The 24,135-nt window shown below is 45.3% G+C and overlaps 1 pseudogene; it reads right to left on the bottom strand.

Moving 5' to 3' along the window:
• Positions 1-22,610, bottom strand: part of LOC146822710 (sulfide:quinone oxidoreductase, mitochondrial-like) — a 145,887-nt pseudogene extending 123,277 nt beyond the window's left edge.
• Between the last annotated feature and the right edge of the window lie 1,525 nt (positions 22,611-24,135).

The raw sequence follows: 24,135 nt of genomic DNA on the forward strand, positions 1-24,135 counted from the left end.
CCCAGTTTGAGTTCAGACCAGGGCACAGTACAGAAACTGCCCTTGTCAAAGCCGCAAAAGAAATAAGGGCTGCTTTAGATAGAGGGGGATCTGCCACCCACATTCTCCTTGACATGTCCACCACCTTCGATATGGATATCCACTGTTTAGTAGCGACAGGGATCAAAGATCAGGATTTGTCCCTGCTGACCTCCTTCCTCTCTGACAGGACTCAAACACTGGCCTTGGGCCAATTTGAATTATTACCTTTCACTCTGCCATGCGAGGTCACACTGGAATCCTCGCTGAGCCCCATCCTTTTCAACATTTATGTCTCCGAACCGGCCCCACTTATCAAACGCTTTAGCCTTGCCTTACCTCCTATGCTGACAACATTCAGTTGGTAGTCACAGCCCTCAAAAATGGCCCCTCGGGACCTATACGATTACAAGACTGCATGACAGCAATCACTCTTTGGATGAGTAGACTGTTTAAATCTCAACTCTGGAAAAACTGAAGTCGTATTGTTTGGGAATTTCTCCCACTCCTTGTCCCCATCCTGGTGGCCTGATAAGCTCAGCCCCCCTCCCATACCTGTGACCAAAGCCAAAAATCTGGTTGTCCTTATTTATATTAAGCTTAATTTCGGAGCTCAAGTCTTTGCAGTGGGGTCCCCCTCCTTTTACACCCTCAGAATGATCAGAAAAATTCTGCCATACATTCATGATAAAACCATGGAAAACTTGATTATGGCTATAGCCCTCGCAAAGTTGGACTAGTGCAATGGCCTCTACATGAACCTACAAGAAAAAAATGCTTGTAGGCTTCAGTTAGCTCAGAACGCTACATTCAGAATGATCCTTGACCTCCTGAAATTCCACTCGATCTCCCCCAGAATTCAAAAGATGCATTGCATCCCGGTCCGCAATAGGGTACGATTCAAGGCCCACTGCGTTGCACAGAAAGGCCTGCGTGACTCAGGACCTGATTTCCTACGGCTCTCCTTCCAGTGCTACACTCCCAACAGAAACTTATGATACCCAGAGTCAGGAAAGCCAACTGGGGAGTTAGGTGCTTTATTGCCAGTACAGCTAAGCAATGAAATAGCCTTCCTTCCCAAATCAGAGCCATTCCATCCCTTCCAGCATTTAGGAAAGAGCTCAAGACTTGACTCTTTACCAACTAAGATGTTTCCTACCTCAGCATGCTTAGGTCCAGCCAGTGCAAAGAAACCCATGGTTATTTGTGCACTTTATAAGTTATATTAAAATAATATAACACAGCAGTCCTTCTTCCTGGCATAGTATCCAAAGGTCCAAAAGTGTACCCAGGATTTATGTGTACACAGTTGTGGGGAGAGAGGCCTGATTTTGAAGAGCACAGATGTTCTGCCTTCCAGGCCCTGCCTCCAAACTAACTACATGGGTTATGCATCCCTTTGTGTGGAGAGAAGACACAGTATATCCAAGTGTAACTAGGGCTGGGGCCATCTCCTCCCTCCCACCCTGACAGTGATGGCCCATCCAGTCACATCTAAGCTCTCCATTGTGTGTGGCTGTCTAGGAGGAATAGACATAGCCCAACTGCCAACAACACTCAGTCATGTGACCAAGAGACAGGCTGCATGCACCAAATGGCTAAGGAGCTTAGACTTCCGACTGCCCTAATAGAACCAGGGAAGTTAGGCCACCCTGGGACGACCACACCTGCCAGGCAGCACGGCAGTCTTGAGGCCACAATATGCTTGGCAGGGCACTTGCAGCCCCGTCAAGTATATTGCAAGTTTCCTATCCGACAGGTAGCGCAACCACCATTAAAAGTGTGGCATGAGGACAAAAGGTGCCTCACCCCATGTGGATGCACACAGAGGGGCACAACATGTCCCCCCTGTGTGTATGCACACTAGTACCTGCAGGGCATGGACTGCAGCAGTCCATACCGTGCAGGTACTGCCTTTGATGTTCCCCTTGCTGTGCCTATTACATAGGCACTGCCCTAGGAATGCCAAAGAATTGCCAGACAGACCACGAGAAAGCTCCTGATCTGGACAGCAGTTCCTACACAGGTTTGGCGGTGTGGCAGTGGGGCGAACCCACTCCTGCATCGCCAAACTCATAATAAGGGCGTAAGGCAAGAAATGCCAACTTTCTAAAAGTTGCATTTTCAAAATTGTAATTTAAAATCCTAATCCACCATGTTAGGATTTTTCTTTGCAATACCAGACATACCAAACATAAACTGGCTACCTGTTCTCATTTGGAATATACACTTATAAAAAGTAATAAGGTAACTCTAAAAGGTTTATTTTGTCAGGGCAAAATGGCAGTTTAAAACTACATACACACAGACTGCAATGGCAGGCCTGAGACATGTTTAATGTGCTTCTTAAGTAGGTGGCACAACCAGTATTGCAGATCAACTAGTACCATTTAATTTACAGGTCCTGGGCACAGGTAGTGCCACTTTACTAGGTACTTACAAGTACATTAGAGATGCCAATTGGGTACTAGCCAATTCTACCATGTTTTAATGAGAAAGCAGAAGCGTTTTAGCACAGTTTAGCTATGGTAAAGTGCAAAGAGATTTAATGCCAACAAAAATGAATTCAGCAAAAATAGGAAGACAAAAGCAAAAAAGTCTGGGGGTGACCCTGCAGAAAGGGCCAATTCCAACACAACCCTCCTCCAGCCAAAAGCCATGGCAGACTAATCAAAACCTTGATGGACTTCCCTGCTTATATGATGGAGCATGGACGAAGGCACAGTTATGCTGGGGCACTTGTCAGTTCTAGGCCTCTCTGAACTGTATCCCTCTGTCTATTCTCTCATGAGGCTCTTCTGAACTGACCCATAGATATATTCCTCCTTACCTGTGGAACCCATCTGTGTAGCACTTAACCTCAACTTGCTCACAGAGGCATCCCAGTATGCAGACAGTACCATCATGGCAGACAAAGTGATGTGGCCCAATCCACCTCGTAAACAGACTTCTGTCCCCAACTCAAGGAAAACTATGCCCATAAGAACAGTAAGCAACTGATCCCACTGACAGCTGTCAGTGCCAAGAGACTGGCCCGAGACCATTCAGGGTTCTTTGACCTCTGAGGTGTCTCAGAGTGGTGGGGCGGTAGCCCCAGATTTTCGCACCCTACTTCTACTCTACCTCTCACCAGTCGATCCTTCCGCTACCTGGTCCCGAAGGAGTGGAATGAATTACCATTTTCTCTTAGACAGGCTCCCAGTCTCCTTGCCTTTAGAAAGGAGCTTAAAACGTGGCTTTTTACTAAATAAACCTTTTTTCTTCTAGATAACCTGAGCCTTTTTTTCTGTCTCCTCTTTGTGTTTGTTGTGTTCTGTTTTGTCTGCCAATGTTCTTCAGCAAAGCGCCGGGATGCTCCTGGGAGTAGCCGAGCGCTATAGAAGAAATAAATTAACATAACATAACATAACCAGTTCAGGGATGGTGTTCTGAAACTGGCAACTGAGCCCAGGGTCTAAACCCTGAGGCTGAACAGGGGACAGGTGGGAGAGATGTGAGTCCTCCCTCACTTTGCCCCTACACCTGGGCTTCCATACTCTCTGCTTGAGAGAGGTACCCATAGAAAAACAAACTGTCAGGGTGCCCTGGGCTGCCACCCTTCCCAGTTCTCCTGACATCGTGGGCTAATCATTACCAAGAATGCAGTCTATGGGCATCTGGGGGCTAACTATGACCATCCTAAGGGTCACCTCCATACCCCACTTGAGGTAAACCAGGGCACTAGGGTGGAAGAAGTCCTGCCCATGGGCTTGAGTTACCCTACACACCTGGCTCGTGTACTGCCCTGGATAAATGAATCTTTCCACTACAATGGTCTGGCTCAACCCACTGTCCCTCAGAGAAGTGACTGGTACCCCATTCACTTTCATCCACTGGAAGTGACAACTTCTAACTTCAGGGATCATGAGCTCACCATCTGAGTTTGTCCCCCAGCTGAAGGAGATCATGGCATGGTGTGTGACCTGCCCCTGGAGACTATGTATCACGAATACCAAATTGGCCACCCCTGTAGAGGTCCCACCAGTGGGTAGTTTCTTAGGACATACAGAGTGCCCCTGTTCTAGCTGGGAACATTCAAAGCAGTGGGGTTAGAAATGTGGTGCCCTGGGCCACAACCCACCAGATCCCCCTCCCTGTTTTTCAAGGAAACCCTTTCTTCTTTTTCTGGGTTCTGTCTGTGTCTCCTTTGGCTTCCCCCCTCACACTCCTATGGGGTACCTGCAGCACATTTCTTGGGGTCACTCTCAGGTATCTATTTTGGACCCTGGTGCTGAGCCAGTGGTCTGCCTCCTTAGCAGGCTCCCTGGTGTCAGTGAGCTTACTATCAATCAGGTGTTGACGGAGATCTGGAAAACTAAGACTGAACATGTGCTCCTTCGCCAACAACTTGAACAGCCCTTGATAGTTTTGATCTCACTGTCCTTCACCCAGCCATCAATGCCTTGTAAAAATAATCCACACAATCCACCCTGGTCTAATGGGTCAGTTTTTGACTGTCCCTGTTGTTGCAGGGATTCTGCTTATACACAGAACTATGCGTAGAACCCCAGGACCTCAGTGAGTTGTGGTGTACCAGAAACTCACCTCAGAACCCAGAACCCAGTATCCGGCTAGCATAAGTGTCCCATTCGTTATCCGAGATTTAGCTCGGAGGTCCCAATGAAAAGACAACCCAGAACACGCGACTCAGTACATACTCAGGAATGGTGGGAATCGGAAATACCTGTTCGTATATTATTCTCACATCAGTCCACAACAAGAATCAACAGAGACACGGTGAAAATAAAAAGAGTTTATTTTTATAGACCACGTGTCCTAATATGCAGTACTTTGGCTAATACAAGCAGACAAATGATTAAAATCAAAACCATCAACATAGTTACAATTCCATAGAATATAAAAGGGGTGATCATGTTATAATGACAGTGGATACTACCACTTTCCCTTTACTAAGAAGCTAATATTATTATTAGTCTAACAGAAGGTCTCTTAGGCTTGAATAGGGGACCTCATACCTCAAAGATCAGCTTAGTGAAATCCCATCACAGGAGCATCAGGAGTCTTCTCGCAGGAAGGCTCGTCTTCGGTCTGAATACTAAACATGATGTCCGTGATATTAAAAGCACCAACTTTCAGGTATGTGCAGCTGCTCGTGTGTTATGACTAAATAGTGGGTCGATCAACCTAGAGTGGAAAACATGCATTGTCTAACAACTCAGACTGTTTGTCACATCGTGTGCAGACCAAGGTCGCTTCGCAGAGCTCGGGATGGTAACAACAGATTGCTCTCGTGTGAGGCAAAACTCGAGTCAGCAGTTCGTTTAAGCAATAACATGTGAACGCAGTGTCGTGTGCAAAAGCAGCAAGATGGCTTTCTAACTTCTGACGTGGTTATGCTAACTTAACAATGTATGTACGTATTAAGGGAGTCCTTACTACATGCCCCCTTGATCGAAGCACTACTTAGTATGCAAGAAAAGAGAGAACGCAGAGTTCAAGCGCGACAGAGCAGAACAAGGCGTATCCAATTTAAAAAAGAACTGGTCAGTTCAGGCAAAGTTCGAACAGGAAAAAACCAAAAAATGGATAGAAAAAACAAAAAACCTCAAACGTGCCGTGGGAGGTGAAAAATGAAAAAACGCCTCACCGGGCAGAAGTGCAGACGTACAGGGACAGTTCAAGACACGTGAGGAAAACACAGTGGACGAAAGTTCACTTAATCCATGAAAGTATATGCAGCATATGTGGCCACTGCTTCCAGCAGAAAATCATTGGCACGGCCACTGAAGGTTTCAGCCATCCAGTTAAGTAAAGAAAAGGAACATACGTGTTCTTCTATCAGCGGAGCCTCTAGCACCATCAGAGGGCAACCAGCGTGTACTTCCAAGTAACTCATATCCAAGAAGTCATATGCCGCTCTCACGACGTCCCAATTACCCAGGATACCATGCGCCGCACCGCAGGCCATAATCCGAACACCAGAACAGGCAGACTCGTGAGACACTAAGGGCTTCATCAGTCGATCAAAATCCGGGTCCGGAGACACCATGTTGGTTAAGCACAAATCCATAGGCCATTCAAAGGGACAATCTAGGCAGTGGAAGACAGGTTGCACGCAGGTGAAGTAGGAATACCGGAAGGATAATCCATATGCCAGGCTCAAAGTCGCCAACGGCAGGACACCATAGTAATCAAGCATCCTGTCACGAAGAAGCTGCAGACGGGACAGGCTGACGTGTGGCACAGAAAGAGCAGCCATTCCGCAAGATGAAAAGTAAAAGTAGCACACCTGCCACTAGAGCCAGAATTAACGGGACACCTCCAAAGACGCTGGAGAAAATAGAATGAAAAAATGCCGGAATCACACCAAAAATAGTTTGGAAAGAGGTCACGAGGCCCGAGCCCACAAGTTTAAAAAAATGAGCCAGGCCAGTCGTGGACAAGGCATTGAAAATTGTTTGGATCACAGCTCCAAAATGCAGGGGGAGGTCAGTATTCAAAAGCGCCTGTACCTCGGTGCGCGTATTTGCTACGTGAAGGACAAATGTTTCCCGGGAGGAAGTCAATGGCACCTCCTTTTGGGACAATAGCGCTCTTATTCTGCTCATCTTGTCGAACTCTGCTTTCAAGGTTGGATTTGAAGGCCAGATAGAAGCATCCAGCCTCCCATGCGGGGGTGGAAACAGGACGTTATTGCAGCAGACAACCCTCTGTGTTACAGTTACTATATACGGGATCCCTACTAACATCCCGCAGCAAGCTTCATTGTTTAAAATTAAATAACCACCGTTTGCAAGCAGCGTGAAAGATGGCGTAATCACTGGTACCGGGATACCTTTGAGGACGCAGGCCAAATTCGGAGCGTGTACATTACAAGCACCGTGCAATTGAATGTGCCTACACACAACAGAATGATCAGGTGACGTTGTACATTCTTCACCCTTCAGATAAACCTCAGTACCGTCCCTTGTACATCTATACGTAAAGGGGAGGGACCAGACTTCATGTATGAAAGCGGTGCCCAGCTGTTCATATCTACCCAGAGCATAGTGTTTCATACAAGAGGTAAACTTAAAAAGCGCAAACGGTAGACTTATCAATCCGTGTAAGAGCCACACAGCGGAGTCGACTTCCGCAACAGAAAAAGGTAACGGCTCCAATTTCTCAATATGGAGCAAGGAATATGTAGCATCCTTCATGGACATGAACTGCTGTTTGTCAGTAAGGTTAAAGGGAAGAAATAACGATGTTGTATTCAGATAGTCCCAAGGGACCTTCCCTGCCTTCAACGTTTGTAATGTCCATGCAAACTGCATAACAGAACGCAACTGGTTTTGACCATGATACAACACAGACATATCATCCTGCACAATATCCACAATTGAAGAAACAATATTATCTAAAGTATAAATGCGAGAAGAAAGAGTGTTAATGCTGTTATCAATAACTGCTAATACTTTTTCCATATTAGCCTGATCAATAGCTCTCAATCTTGAAGCTGCCTCAATTTGCGATAGTTTCCATACTTCGTTGTAAATAGCATACGCCCATCTCTTGGACCTGCCACCCACAGGACCTTTAACAAAATCATTCAAATCTATTTTGTCATGTAACTTTGATAAATGAACTTTGACAGATGCCAAGGTGAAATGTCGCAGCCAGGACTGACATAATTTCCCTACAGAGTATGTAGTTACTGTATGTGACGACTCAAACCGGGGGTCCACGCGATCTTGAGGATACCCCGGTTTCAGTCCTAGAAAACGACGTTGACAGGTATCAGAACTGCTTTGCCAAATCAACCATCCCTCACTATTAAATCTCGAAATATTGAAAGATGAATTAGAAACTAATAACTGCAAAGCAGGAAGGGGCAGATCTGTGTGATTATACCAATTTGGGTAAGCACCCAGATCCGGCACAGAAGGCGAATTTAGCTTTTTAGAAGTGGCCAATCCGAAACAGGTGGTTTGGAAGATGGTTGCATTTAAAAACAACATATGATTTGGTACTAGACAGGCACGGTGTAAAGCTTCAGTTCCCTGAACCTGCCACGGTTTGGAACCCCAAACCGACTTAAGATCAATAGTAGCCTTCCATAGATCATAACCTTTGATTGACAACTCATCCATAAAGGACTTAGAATATAGCAATTTGGTGTGTGTCAGTCTAACCTTGGAGGCAGACTCGGGCTTAACTTTAAAATAAAAGGATGCCGGGGCCGAAACACTGAAATCAGTAAAATAAGTAAACTTATCAACTAATGTATGTGAACTGCCAAACGAGGGGGTGGGACAATGTTCCCACTGGGTAAAATTTACAAAATTTCTAAACGAATTCGATTTATGCAGGAAGTGATTGCCATAATGTTGAAAACAATACTGTTCCGCATAATTAGCCGTATTTTCATACAAATCCTCAGCATCAAAGGCGGCATAATATTTCAAATCTGAAAACAGTGCTTCAATGGCGTGTACATCCCAATCATCAGAACGTATGTTCTGTTTAACTACATCACCCATAGAAACACGAAATACATTAGGCACATTAATGACCTCTGTAGGCCCATGAATTTGAAATTTAACTGCATCCCATGCGATTCCATCCATGACGGGCCAGGCAGTAATATTCACAAAAGTCTGGTCCCTTTTCATGATGTGGGATGAGGAGTGGGGGGCCAAAGTTCCATTGATAAGTCTAATTGTCGATCTCTCTTTGAGATAATGGCCATCCACCAAACGGAAGAAAACTACAACAAATCCAATGGACATAAACAAAAAAATACCAAAAAGCATCAACCAGATGTATGTCCAAGGAGCTATCAAAAAATGTTTCTTAAACCAGCTCACAAAAACAGCAATGTTTGATGGGGGAGTTGAGGGCAAAGAGTTAGTGTCAAAGGAAAAACGGGACTGGCCAAGTGCTGTAGATTGTAAAACAGGTGAAGGTCCACGTGTAGGATAAGCGTACTCAGTCTCATCGGGCAAACCACCAGCCGGTGGTATCAGCAAGGGATCAGTAACTGAATGCATCTCGATTGCAACATCAGACAAGGTGGTAGAAGCAGGAACCATCATTGAATTTCTTCGCATTGTCTGGCAGGAAACTGCCGGAGTCATACTAAGAAGTATCGGCCACTCGCTGAAGTTTGACATTGTCAATAGAGATGTACCTGTTTTCTTTGCGACCAGGAAGTGGAGGTAAAATGACTGTTCTTGTACCCTGCACTCCAAGCACTGGAACTGGTGCACGATAAGAGGGGCCAAACTCCTTCTTGTTCTCCACCTTCTCACGGACCAGATCACCAACTCGGGGTAGCCAGCCGACTACCGGAATCTGAACCTCAGCTTCAGACGTGGAGGGCAAATGTTCTTTCGAAAGAGAGTCTCTGGCTTCTTGTAGAGTCTGCAAAACAGCACAGTGATCATCTACGTCAAAGGGTGCGGTCGACGCCGCAATGTCTAGACCATCAAGGTCTGGAACAAACATTCTGATTCCGAAGAGCATCATGTACGGGGTCCGCCCACCCAGAGACCTTCTAGGGAGATTATTTAGTGCACGTTGGACGTTATACAAAGGGCCAGCCAGTTCCGGCCTGTGCCTAAAACACGTGCTGTCAATGATTGCTTTAAGTCACGGTTCATTCGCTCCACCACACTATTACTCTCAGGTCGGTAGGGAGACGAAAATTTGACTAGGACCCCCAAATTTTTCATAGCCTCCTTGTAAGCCTGAGAGGCGAACGCAGGGCCCTGATCAGAATGGAAGGTACCACACGCAAAAGTTCCCACAAAGACACGCAAATCCCTGATGACAGTCCGCGAGTCAGCACTCCTTCGTGGCCATACCCATAGAAAACGCGTGCACGAATCCACTGCAACCAAGATGTACTTGTACGCAGTATCAGGAGAAAAAGGACCGCAGTGATCTAAATAAACACAACCAAATGGCTTATTAGAGATGTACAGCTGTGTCTCTGGTGGGTGCGCAACAGTAGAAGGTTTAATCTGTTGGCAAATGTCACAATCAAGAACATAAGCGCGCTTGTTTATATAAACCAAACCACCAGTAACGTTGTTGTAGCAGAGATATTGTAGCTGACACACCGGCGTGGGCTGACGCCAACCCCTCGTGCGCAGCCAAGATCAGTGCTGGTCTGCAGTCCGCGTTGGGAATTATTCTATCACCAACGTTGTTAATCCTCACTAATGGAACGTTATCAGGACTTAAATGATAAATATACCGAGAGGGAAAACCCTTCGGGTAATCTCCTCCCTTCTCTGTAGCAGCAATAGCTGCCAAGATGTCATCATCAATCTTACTTTTGGATCTTGTAACTGCTGCCACTAAGTATGTAGCCACTGCTGTTTTCGCTGCCTCGTCAGCTAAGCTGTTGCCGACAGCATGGACACCAAGCCGCTGGTGACCAAGAGTGTGAATAACACTTACGAGAGGGAGACGTTCTTTAAAGTCTGCCACTCGAACCCAAAGCGGTTTACGCTTAATTGTGCTACCTTTAGTGTCGCGGTAATCATTCTGAGACCAGAAGTGTAAATTGTGCTACCTTTAGTGTCGCGGTAATCATTCTGAGACCAGAAGTGTAAATTGTCATTGTAGGACTGGACACAGTAGAAGGAGTCACTCACTATAAGAGTAGTGACTCGGGGATCAGCAAACTCCAGTGCAAGCACCAGAGCCCGGAGCTCCGCCAATTGCGCGGTACAATCACCCAATGACTGCGTATGCACTGCATCAGATTGGAATTCACCATTTACGAATGTACCTACGACAATTGCGCAAGCCGCAGAATAAGCGTGCTTCGATCCAATTGCGGGTTGCGCAGACCCGTCAGTGTATATGACACAATGGTATTCTTCGAGCGGGCGCAAAGACAGAGGTGCCGGATGAACGAATTCATACTGCAAGTACTCTTGAGTCTGTAATGAGGCATCAAAGATGTAAGTGACGTCTGGCGACGTCAGTGTTGTAGCCCATTGTATCCACCGTGGATGCAAAGCTTTAGAATTGGGTACACTTGCTTTAGTCACTGCCTCTAAAGCAGGATATGGAGTTACAACCAGAATCTGTTTCCCATGCGACAGTGCGCGTTCCTTGAGGATCGCCATCTGCACAGCAGTCAGAACCTTTTCGACCGTGGAAAAACATAATTCAGCAGAGGTGTACAAGTGGGATTTGTACGCAATGGGGACTGTGTCGCCCTCATTAAACGTCAAATACGTGAACCCCACGGCGCCCGGTACTATTCTGATTACCAGGTTAGTGCGGTTATCACGTGTCAGCAAGTATTGTGAAGCAAGAAGGTCAGCCTGTAAAGACTGTAAAATTGCAGAGTGTTCTAGCTGCCAGCTAGATTTCGAAAACGAAGGCTGTACCAAGGCGTAAAGCGGCTTGATACGCTGGGCATAATCAGGAATGTACGTACGGCCGAAATTCAGAAAACCCAGCAGAGATTGTAATTTCTTCAGTGTCGTAGGAGCACTTAAGCGTGCACACTTTTCCAGAAAGTGGGGGGCTAACCCCTTACCTTCATTGTTGAGCTCGTAGCCCAAAAACAACACCGTATATTCTGCGGTGTGACTTCGCAAAATTGAATTTGTAGCCATAGTCAGCAAAACTCACGATAATATTGTCAACCCGAGACAGATGCGGCATCAGCTCATCATCCGTAAGATAGATATCGTCAACATAGGAGTATGCTTCGGGGTCTATTCTTTCCAAAAGAGAAACCACGCGAGCAGAAAAGACGCCAGGGCTATTTTTGTAACCCATGGCTAATCTTGTAAACTGTTTTTGTTTTCCGCCTGAAGTAAACGCTGTCCACTGGCTACTCAGTGTGGACAGGTTGTGGCTAAAAAAGCCATTGGAAATGTCAAGTGTCGTTTTAAATCTTTTATGCACGAGACTGTCGACCAAAGCCGAGCTATGTGTATTTTGTACCGCGCAGGTCCGGCAATGGGAGTTTAGGTGCCGGTAATCCAAAACTAAACGGTACGAGCCGTCAGGCTTCGTTACAGTGAATAAAGGGTTATTCATAGGGGACACACATGTTTCAATAACACCCTGATATTCCAATTGTTCAAGGATTGCCGCGACGTGGGGTCTCCCTTCACGACGCATAGGATATTGAGGTTGAGGCTGGGGCATAGACCGCAATGGAATCTCATGGCAGGGGGACAATCTGTCCCATCCCACCTGAGTACGATACACCGCCGGCGCAAGCGCAAGCGCCCACTCCTCAGCATACACTTCAGCTTGGTCCTTAGGCACTGTGTGCGCAAAGGACGGGAGGATTACTTCCTCCCCTCTAGGAGCCTCTAAAATGAAAGCTGGGGGCCAATCTGCCTCCGCCAGGAGGATATCATAGGTGGTGGTCAGATTATCCCAAAAAATCCCTTTTATTGTACGTTGTATGTCACCCTCTATTAATAAGACTATTTCATAAAGTCTGTCAGGGGGAGCCACTCTGGTGTCAGCTGTTTCCACAGTAACCGATATATCAGTTGCTGTCTCCGCCAGAAATGGACGCAGAGCTTGACGGACTATGGTAATTTCCGCTGCGCTGTCCAGGAGCGTCAGCGCCCATGTCCGGTTCCGAAGCTGTGTCCGCACTATCTGAGGCATACCTTGCCGTCAGATCCGCCACTTTCTTCTTCTGAAACGGGGGTCTTTGTCGTGCAAATTCGTCCTGCTTGCCTTTACCCTCAGTCTGTCGGGGCTGGTCACGCTGTTGTGGAGCACCCCGACCTTTGCCACCGCCTCCGCCACCGGACTGTGTAGCCGATGTTTCCTGTGAAGAACGAGGAGAGCGCTGTTCAGAAACCTGAAATCTATCAGGAGACTTTATAGCAGCACGATCGCGCAGATCATAAGTGCGTTCACTACTAGACTGTACGGGAGAGGCAGGCCGAGAGCCCTGTTTCTGTTGCTGCTGCTTTCCCTGTTGTTTAACCTGCCATTTTTGTTTAGGAAAAAAGGGCCGTTCGTCCTTACCAGACGTTTCCGCCTTACCCTGCTGTTTTAGATCGGGATTCTTTATTACAGGCTTAACTCCTAAAGAGCTACGACCCAAATCCCGATATGCCTCTGCGATTATTTTCGCAAATTCCTGCGGTTTGTCCTCCTGAGCAACTCGTTTCAGTTCATTACGAACCTGGAAATGCAAAGCATCACCCTTCAGGTTACCAATTATCATGGTAGCCACCAGGTCAAATTGCCCGAGGAGCCGCATCCCTAACTCTATCGCAGACTCCGCACCATGGTTCTCTTGAACTCTTTTGATAACGGAGGGCAGCTGCAACATAGACGGAGTGCCAAAGCACTGCGCGTACGTCGCTGCAAAGACCTTGCCCCAATTTACACAATCATCTATGTGGGGGACCAAGTCTTTAGGCAAACTAATGGTGAGGATCCTGTGTTTCTCCACAGGAGTAGTATTCGGGTAAACCGCTTCTATTTGGTCAAATTTTTCAGCAAGCCAAAAGGGGAAATCATCCCTAGTTTGGGGGCGCTTGCCCATAACAGAATTAACCATAACAGGACTAATGACCACCGCGTGATGATCAGTAGGCTGTCCCGCAACAGCAGGTGCCCCCGCCTGCATATTGCGCGACACATACTGCACTAACGCCCTATATACCGTAATGAGGGCAGTGTGTAGTACACGCAACTCAGCCACCGTCACCGTGAGGTAACAGGGATGAGGCGTAAATCCGGCTAGTACCGGCCAAGTGGCCCCTGCAATTGATAAAGGGCCCATTCTCGGCGGTATAACCACATGGGGAAGGGCGCCATTAAACCAAATATGGTGCTGCCAAGCAGATATTGGTATTTCCTGTGTCCTATACGGCGTATAGTTCGCCGGCACTGCAGCGGCAGTGTAAGAATGAAAGGTGTCATCATCCCCCACCGCTGGAATCGTCACCCAAGAGTAGAACAACTCATAGGGATGAGCCGCATCGGCTCCCACTACAAAGATGACGTTCATACCAGTGTCCGGTACCCCATACTGCGTCAAATGACGTTTCACAGCCGCACGGCTGTGCGCCGCAATCTCCACCGACATTAGGACAACACACACTTGAAACTATCAGTAGCACAAGGGTTCAATAACCTTTTTCATTATCAAGCTTGAAAGAACCTATATCAATAGACCTAGGTAGGTTTTAAATCTGTCAGACTTGTTATCCGGAAACAAGAATGAGGGTGTTGTGGACAAACGCGAGCACTACTAAGGCGTTTCAACTCATAGACCAAACGTTAGGTGCGCCATGTTGCAGGGATTCTGCTTATACACAGAACTATGCGTAGAACCCCAGGACCTCAGTGAGTTGTGATGTACCAGAAACTCACCTCAGAACCCAGAACCCAGTATCCGGCTAGCATAAGTGTCCCATTCGTTATCCGAGATTTAGCTCGGAGGTCCCAATGAAAAGACAACCCAGAACACGCGACTCAGTACATACTCAGGAATGGTGGGAATCGGAAATACCTGTTAGTATATTATTCTCACATCAGTCCACAACAAGAATCAACAGAGACACGGTGAAAATAAAAAGAGTTTATTTTTATAGACCACGTGTCCTAATATGCAGTACTTTGGCTAATACAAGCAGACAAATGATTAAAATCAAAACCATCAACATAGTTACAATTCCATAGAATATAAAAGGGGTGATCATGTTATAATGACAGTGGATACTACCACTTTCCCTTTACTAAGAAGCTAATATTATTATTAGTCTAACAGAAGGTCTCTTAGGCTTGAATAGGGGACCCCATACCTCAAAGATCAGCTTAGTGAAATCACATCACAGGAGCATCAGGAGTCTTCTCGCAGGAAGGCTCGTCTTCGGTCTGAATACTAAACATGATGTCCGTGATATTAAAAGCACCAACTTTCAGGTATGTGCAGCTGCTCGTGTGTTATGACTAAATAGTGGGTCGATCAACCTAGAGTGGAAAACATGCATTGTCTAACAACTCAGACTGTTTGTCACATCGTGTGCAGACCAAGGTCGCTTCGCAGAGCCCGGGATGGTAACAACAGATTGCTCTCGTGTGAGGCAAAACTCGAGTCAGCAGTTCGTTTAAGCAATAACATGTGAACGCAGAGTCGTGTGCAAAAGCAGCAAGATGGCTTTCTAACTTCTGACGTGGTTATGCTAACTTAACAATGTATGTACGTATTAAGGGAGTCCGTACTACACTGTGTTTCTGCCTATACTTCTCCGAGGTGAGGCCATACTTCATGACAAGAGCTTCCTTCATGGGAGGATACCTCATCCTGTTCTTAAAAAAGAGAGTCTTTGAAATGTTTCATTTTATAAAGTGAAACCCCTTTCTAGGTGTTGTCTTATGTCTCCTGCTTCGTCGTGTTTGGGCCATCATGTGGGAGTGGTGTTTTTGAGGGCAAAGCACGATATGAACGCGGCTGTGTTCACAGCCGGGGTGGAGAAATGCCTCAGGGTCAAAGGCAGCATCTGAGCAGCAGAGCAGACCGCTCAAACCAATCCAGATGCTGCTCTCCCCGCAGAGCAGCATCTGGATTGACTGAACAGCCTCTGCCTTCCCAGAGAAGGCTGTGAAAGCTCCAAGGAAGGAGGTGGCCATCGGCTTCCGAGGCTGTGGGGAGAAAAGATACGTTTAAAAAAATCATTATTTACCACCCCATCCCTGCACCTCGTCCTTCCCCAACCACCCACACCTTCGTGTTGTGGCAGCCGCAACTGCCTTATGCAGCATTTTCCAAATGGGCCTAGTCTAAGCATGAGCTTAAACTGATTAACCTAATCTCTGCGTTAGGGTTTGTGTGCTGAAATGCCCAATTTAAGAAGGATACCCCGGCTGCCCAAACCTTTGTGTATGGTAATCAGAGCTGCCCCATTGACTTCATGTGTATACTGGACTGGTATTTTGTGGCTTGTAAAAGATTCACGGTGATAAGAATCAAGGGTTGTTATCATTGAGGCTTAAAAATGTCTCCAGTTTCCACTCCTTGGCTAAGGGAAACAGTGATACTGATGGAAGTGTCTTTTCCAAAATGCTTGACCACCAGAATTGATGTTAGATGCATCATGCTGTTAGCGCAATATCAAGTGGCTAAAGACCTCGGGTTGGGAGGAGAGATGGGTAATAATGTTTTGGACTGGTATTCCCAGACTATTGCAGAAGTGGTTAAATGCTTGACTTCTTTAATCAGATAGGGTAATCTTGAGGCTACGTTAATCATCTATCAAGCCCTGGTGTGATAAGGAATGTTTAGGTTGTAAAAGAGGCTAAGGAAGGCCAGAGACATGAAGTGTTTCCCTGAGGCCTCTAGGGAAAGAGAAAGATATAGTATCTCAAAGAAGGACTACGCAGCACTGATTAAATCAAAGAAAATAGCTTTTCACAAATGAAACTGAGATGTGATGGTTAGCACCCTGCTTGCTAAAGATATGGATACATTCTGGAAGCTAGTTCAGGGAGGATGCAATAGGGTAAAAGAACCCCTATGGTGTATGGTCCTGGAAGATATTTGGATCGTATACTTAAGTAATATTTATTATTTATATCGACCAAGGGGAAGTTGGTCCTATCCTGGGGAGGAGTTATTGGAATTATTTTCTAAACTGTCTCCAGGCAAACTGATATATTCCCTTAAATCACCAAAGGCAGCCAGCCCAGATAATCTCCTTGCAATTATTATAAAATCTAATTCCAAATGTTGGGCTAGCTTTTTCTCTCAAGTCTTTGTTTTTATAACAAAGACAGGTACCTTTTCTTCTAGTTGGAGGGGGGCAATAATTAATCCCATTCGTAAGAAAAGGAGACCGATGATACCAGCAACTTTCATTTGATATCCCTGCTTGACATGTGAACTAAATTATACTCCAAAGTAATGTTACTGTCTTTAAAAGATTGATTTCAGTTTACCAACCTTGCGCCCACGGAATAAGGAAGCTTTAAGTAGGGTCATTCTACAATTGACTACCACTTTATCTTGTGGGTGATAGGTCCGAAGGCAATGGAAGCCTCAGGAAATCTTTTTTGTCGTTATGTTAATTTTAGCTCCACTTTTGATTTTCTGGATAGTAGCATTGTGTGGGAGAAGCTTTAGCATTTTGATATTCCTAGTAGCCTACTCCTTCAGGAATTAAAATCAACAGAATTGTGTTTAAGTGGAATGAGATTTAAGCAGGCTTTATCAAAAAGAATCCAGCTGGGAAATGAGACGAGACAGGGTTGTGTCCTAGCTCCCATGCTGTTTTCACTATTTCTTGCATATTTGCCTCTAGTTCTTTTTGATACTAAATCTTTCTCACTGAAAATGGGCAGAAGACATATTCCATACCTCCTGTGTGTGGATGACCTGGCTATTTTTGACCTGATCCTGGTGGACCGCCAAAGGAAATGGGAAAGGTTCAGTAAATACTGTGTGGCTAATAAGCTCAAGATTAATTTGGAGAAAACAAAAATATTTAGTTTTGGAAACAAGTCAAAATCATGTAAATTGTTATTGGGGGACACGTGTGTGGAAGTGGTAACCTATAAATATTTGGGGATGATGTTCAGTAGCAACCTAAAGTTGGCTTTGCATAGATAAACTGTAGAGGTTCTGTCAGTATCCACCATTGGAGGATTAATAAAATGTAAAAGTATTTTTTGGGGAACCACCTAGGCCTCTGGTATTATCTGCTTTTAATGCCATGGGATCTGCATAATGTTTATAGGGGGCAAAATTAGTGACCCTCAGTTCAGACAGAAACTGGGGTAAGTGTGAAGGTAATTGCTTGAAATAACTATTATGGTTACGTAAAAGCGCAATGTGTGTGGTGATAAGATTGGGAGAGGACCTACAGGATTGGAACTTCCTAGCCTATAAATCTATGATGCGCTTTTTTGGATAATCTTTGGTCTGCTGAGGTTCAAACGATCTCAGTTCTTTGTATCAATGAAGTAGTGATGAGTGAATCAAAATGGGAGATGAAGGTTAGAAATAGACTACAAATTATTGCCACAAAATTTAACATTGGCAATTTTAAGGGCATAGAGCCATCACACCTATTGAAGAGGGATTTGAAAGAGGCCTGTAAGAGGGAGCCTAGGCTTGAGGAATCAAGCTATTTTTCCATGAAATCCACAGCCAGTTATATGTGGTAATCCTCGGATAACCTGAGGATGTACCCATATGTATCCACATTCCCAAATCACTATTTATGGCTCTTATTATTAAAGATTTGGGTTGCTTTGAACCATCGGTTTCTTGACCCTCTTTGATATAGATATTAAGTGTTCCTGTGGATTAACCGGTCAAATCATTTAAATATTAATCAATTCAATGTATTAATCTTTTATTAGATTGTCTGCGCTTTCGGAGAATTTGATGCACTGTTAGTGCCACTTAACTTGGGATTTAAAAGAAAGGTAAATATGCCAATTGGGTAAATGACAGTACTACAATGTTTTAAGGAGAGAACACAACCACTTTAGCACTGGTTAGCACTGGTAAAGTGCAAAGAGTCCCAAGGCCCAACAAAATACATTCAGCAAAAATAGAAGGTGGAAGTCAAAAAAGTCTGGGGATGACCCTGCAGAAATGATGAAGTCGAACAAAGGGTCAGTTGGCTGACCTCCTGTTTAACTACAGGAACATAATATCTGTAAGAAACCCACTTCCTTAAAGAACCCAGCTGACCAGTTACAACTGGCCCTGCCTAGGACCCTGCTTCTGGCTTCTACTGGTGTGAGTCCTGACCATCAAGTGGTGTCTCTAAGGTCCCGGGGCACTTGCATAAGTGTCAGAGTGTACACCCCCTGCCTAACCCTAATGGCAGGGACTTTAAACATTTTCAAGGATTTTTGCCTGAGAACCGTCACAAGGCAAGGACAGGGCCTGCTAAGTTATTCTGATGAAGGTGCTTTGCTACTGGGCCAAAAATTCAGGTTGCCCCTGCTCATAGCTTTTCTGTCGCAGCAAGTGTTTCCCAGTTGAATGTTGCAGAGAACATATCTGGCCTTAAAAAGCACTGTTTGAGTACAACTGCAGCCTTGCTCTACTGGATGAATCAGAGCTGCAAAAAGTTGTTAAGTCTAAAGGTAAAAACCTTCACCTAGCAAAGGAACAACAGAAAAGCCCAGTTTTGGTAGAGTTCTGTTGCTTCCAGGTGACTCTAGGCCAAATTCTGCAGCTATCCAGCATGCGAAGTGAGAGGAAAATGGGGTGTCATTAGGCGTAGTTTTGATGTCTGCATGGCCTTCTAGTGCAAACATTTGCTGAGATTCATGCAAGCAACATGATTATTTAGTTGCATGGGTGTCTCATTTTCAGAAATGTCTAGTAGTATGGGCCAGATGTAGGAAGCCAATTTGCAATCGCAAACACTGAAATTCGCAGAATTTCAACATTTGCGATCGCAAATTAGCAGGTGCAATGCAGCACACAAAAACACGCTCGCAAAATTAGGAATCTCAAAATTTGAGATTCCCTATTTTGTGATTGCATTTAAGGAATCGCAATCGCAAATTACGATTCCTTAAATGCAATGTAAGAAGCACAAAAGAGAGTGTGATTTGGCCTTAAGTAATTGCAAATTACCACCAAGTTCAAGTTGGTGGTAATTTGCGATTACCTTTAAAAAAACACTTTTTTCCTTTTTTTAAAGTGCCATGTGGCACACATTCTTGTCCTTAGGGTATGTATGTGGCCACTTGTGCACACATGCACATTTCAGGGGTGCAACAGGGTGTCCCTCTGGGACAATTAAACCCTTGAAATTGTGCACCTGTTGGGTACTCGCAAATTGCGTGTGCAATACCCATTCATTCCACTGGGCCTCTTGGCCCATAGGAATGAATGGGAAGGTATTACTTGATTGTGAATCGCAATTTGCAATTCGCAATTAAGGAATATTAAGGAATCACCAAAAATATTGCGATTCCTACCTACAAGGCGTTTTGCGAGTCCTTAATAGCGATTCCCTAAAATTCGCTATTAAGGACTTGCAAAAGTGCTTTTACCTACATCTGGCCCTAAGAGTTTTGCCTAGATTTCCTCCTACCTCGGGCTTAAATATTGCACCTATGCAAATCCCCACATGTGATGTACCTTTTTATTGGGAGAAGTGCGGAAATGCTATATAGTAAGACTTTTGTTGTTCTCCACAGATTGCAGAATGTTTCCTGACCAGAATGTGAAGAAATTATGTGAATTCACTCACAGTTCGATGTTTGCATGTCATTCTGAGTACAAAAAAGGAGTATATGATACATGCATCCCCAGAACCCTGAACTCACCTAAGTCTCTTGTTCCCATAAATAGCTGGAGTTGGTAGTTTTATCTTGGTGCCAGTTGAACTTCATATTCCACTACTCCCCACATCCAAAGAATTGATCCAGTTCAAAGCAAACTTCCAGATATTTCCACAGTGCATTTCTGGCCCTTTCTTGTTCCTGGTGGCATGTCCGCTGAGACAAAGAGGATACTGGTTCTATCTGGGGAAGTACGGGGAACACTGGATGCTAGGACATTTGTTGTTTCCTGCAGATTCTAGAACATTTTGTCACAGAAATGGAAAGAAATGCAATTTCACACAAAAGTTGACATTTAAAAGGCCCCCTGCATCAATCAAAGCATTGAGATTCCTACAATAACTACCACCCAAGATTCCAGTGGATGTCTATTATGGGTAGTCCAAGACTCCAGAGAGTCTCTACTTTCCAGAAATATCTGAGCTTAGTTGATTTCCCTGTATGCTAGCCGAACATGGGCCACAATACCATAGGTACCTACTTTGTCAAAGTAAAATTCTTGATATTTCCATAGCTTTTTTGTGGGCCTCTCCTGTTACAGGCAATAAGCAACCCACACAAGTGGTGCTCGGTTTTATTTGGAGATGTTTGAGAACACTGGGTGGTAAGACATGTCATCTAATATAAATTCAGGAATTTTTCCTCACAATAATGTGAGGAAATTCTGTGATTTTATTGAATGTTTGCCATTAGCTTTGCAGTCAGGAAAAAGAAAAGTCATGAACTCCTTTTCAGAAATATCTGAGATTAGTATGTTTGCTTCGATGCGGGCAGACGCATCAACATGAATATGACAGCAACCACCTCTAAATGAAAGTCAGTGAGAAAAAAAAAGCTCTTTTAAAAAAAGAAAGATGTTGGGTAATCCATGAATCCATTGGGTGTCTACTTTCCATAATCATAAGATATATATATATATTACCTCTATGCAGCTGACCATGAGTAACAATAGTTTGTGTCACCGTCTGGGAGAAATACACAAAGCCCAACACCAGAGCCATTCACAGCCAAGTGACCCAGGACACTGGGAGAAGCACAATTAGCTAGGACAAGAAGGTGGCAGCTTTCTAAAAGCCGCATTTGTGAATTGTGACGTAAAATCTGACTTCACCAATAAAAAGCAGTTTACATTATAATTAATTTAAGTGGAAACATGACATCTTTACCTGCTCCCAATCCAAAATTAGCACTTATTACATGTAATAAAGTAACCTAATGTTAGTTAACCTCTTCTGTGCCCATGACGAGATGGTCTCGTCATGGAGCACAGTCGTGCTGTGCCCATGACGAGACTATCTCGCCATGACTCCCACCCACTAGGGAAGCGCCAGGCACAGGAGGGGGAAAAGGCCTGGCACCCAAGGGGTTATATAACAATCAGGTCATACAGTAGTGAAACATGAGTTTAGGAGTTTTTCAAAACCAGGACATATAAAACTTAAAACCTCATGTTCTCCTTTTTAAATGCAAAGTACCCTGCCCTGTGACTGATTGTACTGTATGTATTAAAAAAGAAGGTTTAGGCCTGGAAAAAGTTTTAAAGTGATGCATTAGTGGATAACACAATGAGTGCTACAGGCCTATTAGTAGCATTTACTTTTCAGGGCCCTGGTACATGCAGTGCCCTATACTGGGAACTGGTAAGTAAATGTAATGTGCCAATCAGCTGTAGGCCAATTCTAACATGTTTTAGGGACAGTGCAAAATCACTTTAGCACTGGTTAGGAATGGTAAAGTGTGAAGCTTCACAACCCAAAACTCACCGACACCACCCGCTACCACCCTGGAGAATGGCTCTAGCCCCTAGCAGACCTTGATCAATTGGACTACCCTCACCTCTGACAACACCCTCAGGATCATGAAGACCATCTACTCCGGAGCCCCCTCGGATCCTTGCCCTTATCACATCTTCAACAGAGTCAGCACTCTGCTACACCCTTGACTGCTCCATTGAGTCTGCAAGTTTCTGGGAAGACAGGAAGCATGCAGTGGTCAACCCCCTACTGAAGAAACCTTCTGCCAACTCAACGGACCTCAGGAACTACAGACCCATCTTTCTGCTTCCCTTCCCAGACAAAGTCATTGAGAAAGCCATCAACTCCCAACTCTCTGAGTTCATTGAAATGAACAACATCCTAGACCACTCCCAATTGGGCTCCAGATGCTACCACAACACCAAGACTGATCTCCTTGTCATTACAGACGATATACACACCCTCCTTGACCGAGGCAAAGCTGCTGCCCTCATCCTCCTGAGCCCCCGCAGCTAACTTCACCACCATCTCCCACCACACCCTCTGCACAAGCCTCCATGACGCCGGCATCCATGACAAAGCCCTAGAATGGATCCGCTCTTTCCTCATCAGCTGAACGCAGAGAGTCAGACTTCCACTGTTCAACTCTGAACCCACAGAAATCAGCTGCGGAGTGCCTTAGGGATCTTCCCTGAGCCCCACCCTCTATAACAGCCACATGACGTGCTTGCAGCCATCGTCAGAAGCCATAATCTCAACATCGCCTCCTATGCCAATGACACCCAGCTGATTCTCTCCCTTACAGATGAACCCACAGCCGCTAGAGCAACTTCCACAATGGGATGTAGGCAGTAACCACCTGGATGAAGGACAGCTACCTCAACCTTAACTCAGACAAGACTGAAGTCATCCTGGGCTCCTCCCTCTCTGTCTGGGAAGACTCTTGGTGGCCCACAGTGCTCAGAATCCCCCCACACTCACAGACCACGCACAAAACCTCTGCATCATCCTGGACTCCTTGTTCATAATGAACTATTAAATCAACACTGTATCGTCCTCCTGCTTCCACAAGCACCACCTCCTTTGTAAGATCTTCAAGTGGATCTCCACTGATTGCAAGAATATGGTCAACCCTGCGCTTGTCAGCAGCAGACGCCTACATTAATGCACTCTACGCCTGACCACCCACAAACTTTTTTTTAAAAACTGCAGACCATCCGGAATGCTTCCTCCAGACTCATCCTGAACATCCCACACTGCAACCACATCATCGGCCACGTGCGAGACCTTAACTGGCTACCTGTCAACCAAAAAATCACCTTCAGGCTTCTCATGCATGCATACAAAGCATTCCAAAACACTGCACCTGTATACCTTAACCACCGCCTCTCCTTCTACACTCCCACCAGACATCTCCCCTCCACCAAACTGGCCCTGGCCACCATCCCATGAATCCACAAGACCACAGATGGAGGAATATGCTACTCCAACCTTGCTAGGAAGACCTGGAACTCCCTGCCTCTGCACCTCAGGCAACCACCATAGCTGCCACAATTCAGGAAGGACCTCAAGACCTGGCTCTTCGACTGAACCACAGACCCCCCCCACTGAGTACCTTGAGACCATCAATGGTGAGTAGTCGTGCTTTATAAGATTACTGATTGATTGAGAGTCATAATAGCAGCAAAAACCAATTCAGAAAAACAGAAGGTGTGAAGGCTAAACGTTGGGTGGAATACCAACACAAGAATACCAGGTCTAACAAAACCCATTTCCTCTCTTCACATTTTCAGTTTTTGGGCCTTTTATGCCCCCTATGAAGTGCCCAGTCATACATCCAGGATTACACTTTTATCAGGAGATGTGTGAAAATGAGGAATGGCAGGACATTTCTTATTGTGATCATTTGTTTTGTATATTTTTGCTATTAACCCCTTCAGCGCTGCGCGGATTCCCCCGCGGTGCTGAAGGGTTCGAGCGCGGGCGGGGCCATGACGGAACGGTTCCGTCATGAGCACAGCTCAACCGATGCTCATGACGGAACCGTTCCGTC

Source organism: Triturus cristatus, chromosome 5_2, assembly GCF_964204655.1.
Source record: "Triturus cristatus chromosome 5_2, aTriCri1.1, whole genome shotgun sequence".
Lineage (NCBI taxonomy): Eukaryota > Metazoa > Chordata > Amphibia > Caudata > Salamandridae > Triturus > Triturus cristatus.